Genomic DNA, 7,834 nt, shown 5'->3' on the forward strand with positions numbered 1-7,834 from the left:
AGCTACCATAATTTCCATGTGCACCATGGTGTGCTGCTCAGTACTCCAGCTTCTGCAGTGAGGAGGACCAAATCTCTTAGGTGGGCTCATGGACCTAAGCCAGGTAAGCACCCCTGGGCTCATGGATGCAGCAACCGCAGTGCATGAGAGCCCAAGGCTCTGGGCCATGCGACCCGGGACCCACTGGGACCCACTGGATCCCTCACCCCACGGGCTCATGAACCTGGCCCCACACCCCATAGGCTGGCTTAGACACCTGGGCCAGAACACCCAGGCCCCTCTATCCCCAATCCCTGGAGCTCACCGACCCAACACCCACTACGTAAGTGGGACCTAGGTTCTGGGCCAAAAGACCTAAGACCCACTGGACCCCCACCTCCTTGGATCACAAGCCCGACACTCTACAGGTAGGTGAGCCCTAGAGCCTGGGCCAGGAGATCTGGGTCCTCCAGACGCCCCACCCCTGGGGCTCAAGGACCCAACACCCACCATCCCCACCCCCACACTGACATGGTCACCTTTCCTCGGCATCCACCAGTGGGTGCTTCAGCCTAGTTCCACCCAACCTGCCTCCAATTCCAGCTTGTGCTGCCTCGTGCTACAGTCTAACCCCAGCCAAGCCCCAGTCCTGGCTCCAGTGTGGACTGGCTGGTGATGCGGCCCAACTTGGCCCCTCCTGCACTCCATCCTGGTTCTCAATTCCACCAGTAGATGTTAGGAAGTGGCTCTTGGCCTGGCCCAGCCCCTGACCTGACTCACCCGCATGCCGGACATGCAGACACTGTAACCGGGTCCGGGTTGGGCTGCTCCCTGCCTTGGTTCTTGCACTTCCCTGCAGGCGCTACATCCTAACATAGGAATGCACGACACTCGATTATCCGGTCTCCTCCCACTGGCAGATCTTGTGCATACCGGGGGGTCCCTGGCCCAGGTCGAGTTTGTCCACCTGTTGTCCTGGCAGGAACGGTGTCCTTGCCCAATCGACCTATACCCTTTCCGGTTCTTACTGTTGGGTGTTGCGGTCTGTCCAACACCCGGTCCGTGCCCAGACACAGCTCTCACATGGGTCAGCGGGAGCTGAGATCTAGCACAGACATTCTACAAGCACCCTGACTCTCATGAGTACCACTGGGTACTAGAGTCTAGCCCAGCCCAGACCCGGGCCCAGACCCGGGCCACACCCATGCCCAGGGAGATTGCAGCCACATTCAGCTCGGGACAATGCTCTTGCTTTCACCAATAGAAATTCCAGCCCAGCTGGGGCGTCCCTTTAGCTCTCTAACAGGGCTAGTCCCAGCCACAGTCCTTGCACGTGCCAACGGAGAGTGCTGTTCCACATGGGTAGCCCACAGATTTCCCTGCAGACTCTAGCCCCCAAAAAGAAAAGGAAAACTTTTATTAATTTGTTGAGGTTGTAAGGAGTTATTTTGTTTTTATTGGAAAATCAGAGAAAGAAAGGGAAAAGAGACAGAGAGGAGGATCTTCCCGTCCACTGATACACCACTCAAAGGGCCACAATAACTGGAGCTGAGCCGATCCAAAGCTGGGAACCAGGAGCCTCTTCCGGGTCTCCCAGGCGGGTGCAGGGTCCCAAGGGTTTGGGCTGTCCTTGACTGCTTTCCTGGGCCACCAGCAGGGAGCTGGATGGGAAGCAGGGCCGGCGGGGATTAGAATTGATGCCCATATGGGATCCCAGTGCATGAAGCTGAGGCCTTGATGTATGTATTTCTTTAATTCTTATTTTATTTTCATAATCTTTCCGTAGTTGATTAGGATATAAGCGGTCAAGGGCTACAGAAAGTGGCTAAGATCATTGTTTCCACATTCTGTTTTTCTTTTTTCTCTGTCTGGGTGAGGTAAAGGGGGGCAGATAAAGGGAGAAGCCCCACCCAGCCTCCCACCCATGGCAGGGTCCCTGACGTGACACATGCTCCGAGGGCACTGCGCAAGTGGTTTTGATAGCTCGGCAGTTCTGAATGGCTGCCAATCTCCCCATTCCACGCTTGGTGAAATCTCTCGAGAAGCCACTGGCTGACCCAGTCCACCTTCGAGTCTCCGTTGCCCAGATTTTCACCGCCCACGCGTGGCTGGGGTAGATGATCGATTTGTTCTGTCCTCCGTCCAAGGTGAGGACTTGAGCTGCTAGGCTACCATACCGGGCCCAGATGCAGTTTTCTTTAAAAACAAGAAAAGCTTTATTTGCTTTATTTAGAATGAAGAGAGAGAGAGAATTCAGAGATGGCTTCCATCTGCTGGTTCATTCTCCAAAGGGCTGCCCCAACACCTGGGGCTGGGCCAGGCCAACGCTGGAAGCCAAAAGCTACATCCAGGTCTGCCACGTGACTGCAGCGCCCCATGGACTTGGGCCATACCCTGCTGCTGCTTTCCCAGGCACATTAGCAGGGAGCTGGATTCAGGAGCGGAGCAGCTGGGACTGGAATTGGACTTCATGTGGCATGCTGGAATTACAGGCTCTGACTTCACCCACTGCACCAGCTCACACAGGGCCTAGGAAGTACTGTGACTTGCTCTGTCACCAACGGGCCTTGAACACGTGATGCTAAGTGGCTGCACCTCAATCAAAGGAACAAACATTAGACAATGTCCCTCCCATGAGTTACCCACAACAGGCAACTCCCAGAGCCAGGCAGCAGAAGCACAGCTAGCAGGTGTGACCAGAAGATCTCGCACATTCTTTCCTCAATTCGATATAGACATAAAAAGGCAGAAGCGGGTTGCAGACAGAAAAGTCGGAAGTGCATCGTTTTCTCACTTCTGGGCAGCCTGTGATCATTGGTCCTGGCGCCCTACTCCCGCTGGTTTAAGCAGCCAAGCTACCAAACTTTCATGTGTGATTGGCTGGGCCAAGTTCTTTCAGTCTACTGGCCTTTGTAAGAGTCCCGTGTTGGTTCCCCAGAGGGATTTCACAATCACCGGCATTTCAAACCCTGTGGTTTGCTCCACTAGGGGATTTCCAGCTGACTGGTGTGGAAGAGTCTATGTTTTGTGCACTAGGAGGTTTCGGTAAACTGGTGTTTAAGATCACATCTTTTGTAGTTCGGAGCTGCACTATTAAAGGCAGCTAAGAATTCTGTGATTTGATGCACAAACCTGTTTCAGTTCTGTGTTTTGTCGACTTCCTCCTGCCTTTAGGAGTCAGCTACATAAAAGGGCTTGTGTCGTGCGTGGCACACGGAGAGCGGCTCTGTTTGCTCTTTGGGCAGAATCCACATCAAGACATTTGGGAAGCATCAATTTTCGACTCCTGGCCATCTGATGGTCCTTGGTCCGGGGTCCGGGCACCCTCACACTCCTACACTCTCACTGCCCTTTTACCGCCAGGAAGCTGCTCACTCTTCCCCCTGGCGTTGAGGAGCCAGTGGTGCTTTTGATTGACGACTGAGAAGAGGCACCTGCCACACTTAACTTTGAGTTTTGTGAGCAGAGACATTAGCAGTGTCTAAAGTTGGCATTTGAGAAGGCATTGCGCAATCCACGGCTGGAAAGTGAAGCCACAGAATAAATATAGAGACAAGACAATCCGGCAAATTGTGAAAGAAGGGTGTGATGCTGCGAATGGCCTGCTGGTCGATGCTGTTTCCTTGTAACCCCCAGGATCCAATATGGTGGCGGGTTCGTGTCCTTGCTGCTCCACTTCCTTTCCAGCTCCCAGCCTGTGGCCCTGGAGGGCAGTGGTGGTCGTGCCAGGGCTTTGGGACCCTGCACCTGCGTGGAAGACGTGGACAAGGCTTCAGGCTCTTGGGCTCGGTCCAGCTCAGCTCTGGCCGTTGCCGCCACTTGGGCAGTGAAACAGCAGATGGAAGCTCTTTGTGTCTGTCTCTCTTTTTCTCGGTAACTCTGACTTCCCAGTGGAGGTCGTGCCAGGGCCTTGGGACCCTGCACCTGCGTGGAAGACCTGGACCAGGCTTCAGGCTCCTGGGCTCGTTCCAGCTCAGCTCTGGCCATTGCCGCCACTTGGGCAGTGAAGTAGCAGATGGAAGCTCTTTCTATCTGTCTCTCCTTTTCTCAGTAACTCTGACTTTCCAATAAGAAGAAATACATCTTTAAAACATTTGTGTTCTTCCTCTCTGTCTCTCCTCTGTATATCTGACTTTGTAATAGAAACAAATCAATCTTTGAAGAAAAAAATGTGCGTAAGGAATGGCAATTTCAGACCTAGCTATCTCACTCCTAGGAATATACCCAAAAGAAATTAAATCTACATATATAGAAGGGAGTCTATAATCCAATATTTCCAGCAACACAATCTACAATCGCAAAAACATGGACACAACCCAGATGCCCATCCGAAGGGAATGGCTGAAGAAACTGTGGTACATCTACTCCCTGGATTGGTATCCAACCATTAAAAAGAATGAAATGATACAATTTGCAACTAGATGGTCCCAACTAGAGACCATTATGCTCAGTGAAAGAAGTCACTCACCAAAAGAGAAATACCACATGTTCTCTCTAATAGAAGGAATTTATGATGCAGATTTAATATATACTGGTGGAGTAATGCAGACTGTCATATCCAGATATGAAGACACACTGCAACACACATCTCTGCGTCCAAAGAAAAGGTGGATTCTCAATCAAAGGGTTGGATATATCCTGACAATGGGAGGATGGACAATGTCTGTATCAACAATGTCGGAGCACACTTCAACAGCAGACTGATGGGATTATAACTCCTTATGAAGACGTGTGACATTAAGGGAAAAATCAACCAGGGGGTGGAAATTGAGGAGAATCCCAGATCATACAGAATTGCATAATAAATTTCAAACAGAAATAATAAAAAAACAGGGCTATTTATTTATTTGTTTATTATTTTACGTGATGCTTACACCGTCAATCAGATTGGGAAGGATGTGATGATTGTTTCCAAGCTTTCCATTTCTTCTTCCCATCTGGGGTTAGCAGGGGAGATAGTGGGTTGGGCCATACCCAGCCTCCCAACCATCCCAGTACCCGAGGAAGGGGAAGGGCCACCGGATATCAACCCAGGGTCACAATGTGGCATGATAGTTCCAAAATGCTGTCGGTGTAGCCGAGCTGTGGATGACTGGCTGCCAGAGAGGACCTTGTAGTCTCCATTCGTCCAGGTGTTTGCTGTCATGTTTTGGCTGGGGTAGATAGCCATATGTGCTGTTCTCCATTCTCTGCTATGGTACCAGATGTCTTCTGCAGGTCCCAAAGAACTACCAGAACTTCCATGTGCACCATGGTCTGCTGTCCAGTACTCCAGCATCTGCAGTGAGGAGGACCAGTTCTCTTAGGTGGGCTCATGGACCTGAGGGAGGCAACTTGAGTCAAAGCAGACCTTCCACTCTTGGGGCTCATGGATTCAGCAACCACACAACACAGGCCGACTCAGTCACCTAGGCCAGGAGACCCAGGCCCCACTGGACCCACCATCCCTGGGGCTCACCGACCCAATGCCAACTAGGTGGGTGGGTCCTAGGTTCTGGGCCAAGAGATCCGAGACCCACCGGACCCCCACCTCCAGGGATGACAGACCCAACACCCTCCGTGTAGCTGAACTCTAGAACCTGAGCTAGGAGACCCAGGACCCTCCAGATCCCCCACCCCTGGGGCTCACGGACCCAACACCCACCATCCCCACCCCCACACTGACATGGTCACCTTTCCTCGGCATCCACCAGTGGGTGCTTCAGCCTAGTTCCACCCAGCCTGCCTCCAATTCTAGCTTGTGCTGCCTCGTGCTACAGTCTAGCCTTTCCCAGCCAAGCCCCAGTCCTGGCTCCAGTGTGGACTGGCTGGTGATGCGGCCCAACTTGGCCCCTCCTGCACTCCATCCTGGTTCTCAGATCCACCAGTAGATGTTAGGAAGTGGCTCTTGGCCTGGCCCAGCCCCTGACCTGACTCACCCGCATGCCGGACATGCAGACACTGTAACCGGGTCCGGGTTGGGCTGCTCCCTGCCTTGGTTCTTGCACTTACCTGCGGAGATTGCAACCCGACAAAGAATTCACCAAACCACCAAAGCCACGCCCTTTGCTCTCTTGGTGGCCTCCCTGGAGAGCTCTGCCGTATTTGCATATCTCAGCTGCTCTTGCCTTTCTCTCTACACAGTGAAGGACAAATCGGAGATTTTCCTAGTGTGGATGTTCCAGCAGATGAGTCTGAAATTGGCTTCTTAGGCTTCAGCGTAAGAAGTCAAGTGGTTAAGCTTTGTTCTGCCCCCTGTCGGAAGAGCTGCATTGGCTAAAACTGACACTGGGTTTGACGGGACTGTGAGGGGGCGGAGACTTTGGTGTGACTCCTGCCGGCTTGGGTGGGGAGTGGGGAAGTGGTGTTGCTTTGAAAGCTGCACCGAGCCAGCAGTGCTTTGAAACCGGCACCGAGAAGCAGCTTCCTGTATGTGTTGTAATCGTTTCCACCTCTCATTCCGTGAAAGCTGACCACTGCGAAGTTTGACCCTGAAGCAGGAGTTTGTTGGCGAAGACCATCACACACGTTGCTGTTGTTGCGACTCATTGCCAGCTTGTGCTGTGGGCTCCCATACTGACCCCGATTTGCCTGGAGACACTTGCTTACTCCTACTGGCCTTCTATATTAGCCTACTACGCTTTTACCGCCGCTTCGTGGAGAGAAAGCTGCTCCCTGTCACTGGCGTTGAGGAGCCGAGCTTTCGGTTTAGGAAAGCTACTACACGCTCACCACCGTTTTCCTGCCAGAAAGCTGCTCGCTGTCACTGGCGTTGAGCTGTGCTTTGGGTTTAGGAAAGCTGTTGCCCCATTGTTTTGGATCCTTCCTGGGGGCGCCTTTCTGCCCAGGGCTACATATCCTGCACTCTTACTGCGCTTTTCCTGCGAGGAAGCTGCTCGCTCTTCCTGGCCCTGAGGAGCCGTGCTTTTGATTGTGATTTACGGTGGGGAAGAGGCACCTGCCACACTTTCAGTATTGTGAGCAGAGACGTTAGCGTTGTCTGAAGTTGGCGTTTGGGAAAGCATTGCGTATCCACGGCTGGAAGCTGAAGCCACACGATTTATTTACGACTGATCAGTTAATCTGACTTTCCAAGGAGAAGAAATAAATCTTTAAAAAAATTGTGTAAGAGTCGGCAATTTGTTTATTTATTTTTATTATGTTTGATGTTTACTTAGTCAATCAGGTTGGGAAGGATGTAGGGTCAGGGATCATTGTTTCCAAGCTTTCCATTTCTTCTTCCCATCTGGGCTTAGCAGGAAGAGAGTGGGATGGGCCACACCCAGCCTCCCAACCATCCCAGCACCCGAGGAAGAGGAACGGCCACCTGGTATCAACCCAGGGTCACAATGTGGCATGATAGCTCCAAAATGCTGACCGTGTAGCCAATCTATGGACAAGGAATCCCTTGCAATGTTCACTGGCTGACAGAGTGGACGTTATAGTCCCCATTCGTCCAGATGTTTGCTGGACGAATGTTAGGCCGGGGGAGATGGCCATAAGTGCTGTTCTCCATTCTCTGCTATGGTACCAGAGGTCCTCTGCAGGTCCCAAGGAGCTACCATAATTTCCATGTGCACCATGGTGTGCTGCACAGTACTCCAGCTTCTGCAGTGAGGAGGACCAAATCTCTTAGGTGGGCTCATGGACCTAAGCCAGGTAAGCACCCCTGGGCTCATGGATGCAGCAACCGCAGTGCATGAGAGCCCAAGGCTCTGGGCCATGCGACCCGGGACCCACTGGGACCCACTGGATCCCTCACCCCACGGGCTCATGAACCTGGCCCCACACCCCATAGGCTGGCTTAGACACCTGGGCCAGAACACCCAGGCCCCTCTATCCCCAATCCCTGGAGCTCACCGACCCAACACCCACT

The 7,834-nt window shown here is 52.5% G+C and overlaps 1 non-coding gene across 1 annotated transcript; it reads left to right on the top strand.

The window, feature by feature from the left end:
- The first annotated feature begins 3,165 nt into the window (after positions 1–3,165).
- On the top strand, positions 3,166–3,299 carry LOC131479727 (U11 spliceosomal RNA). Its single transcript, XR_009245077.1, has one exon. It is a non-coding gene; the product is annotated as a U11 spliceosomal RNA (small nuclear RNA).
- The last annotated feature ends 4,535 nt before the right edge of the window (positions 3,300–7,834 follow it).

The sequence above is a fragment of the Ochotona princeps genome, chromosome 2 (assembly GCF_030435755.1).
Source record: "Ochotona princeps isolate mOchPri1 chromosome 2, mOchPri1.hap1, whole genome shotgun sequence".
Classification (NCBI taxonomy): Eukaryota; Metazoa; Chordata; class Mammalia; order Lagomorpha; family Ochotonidae; genus Ochotona; species Ochotona princeps.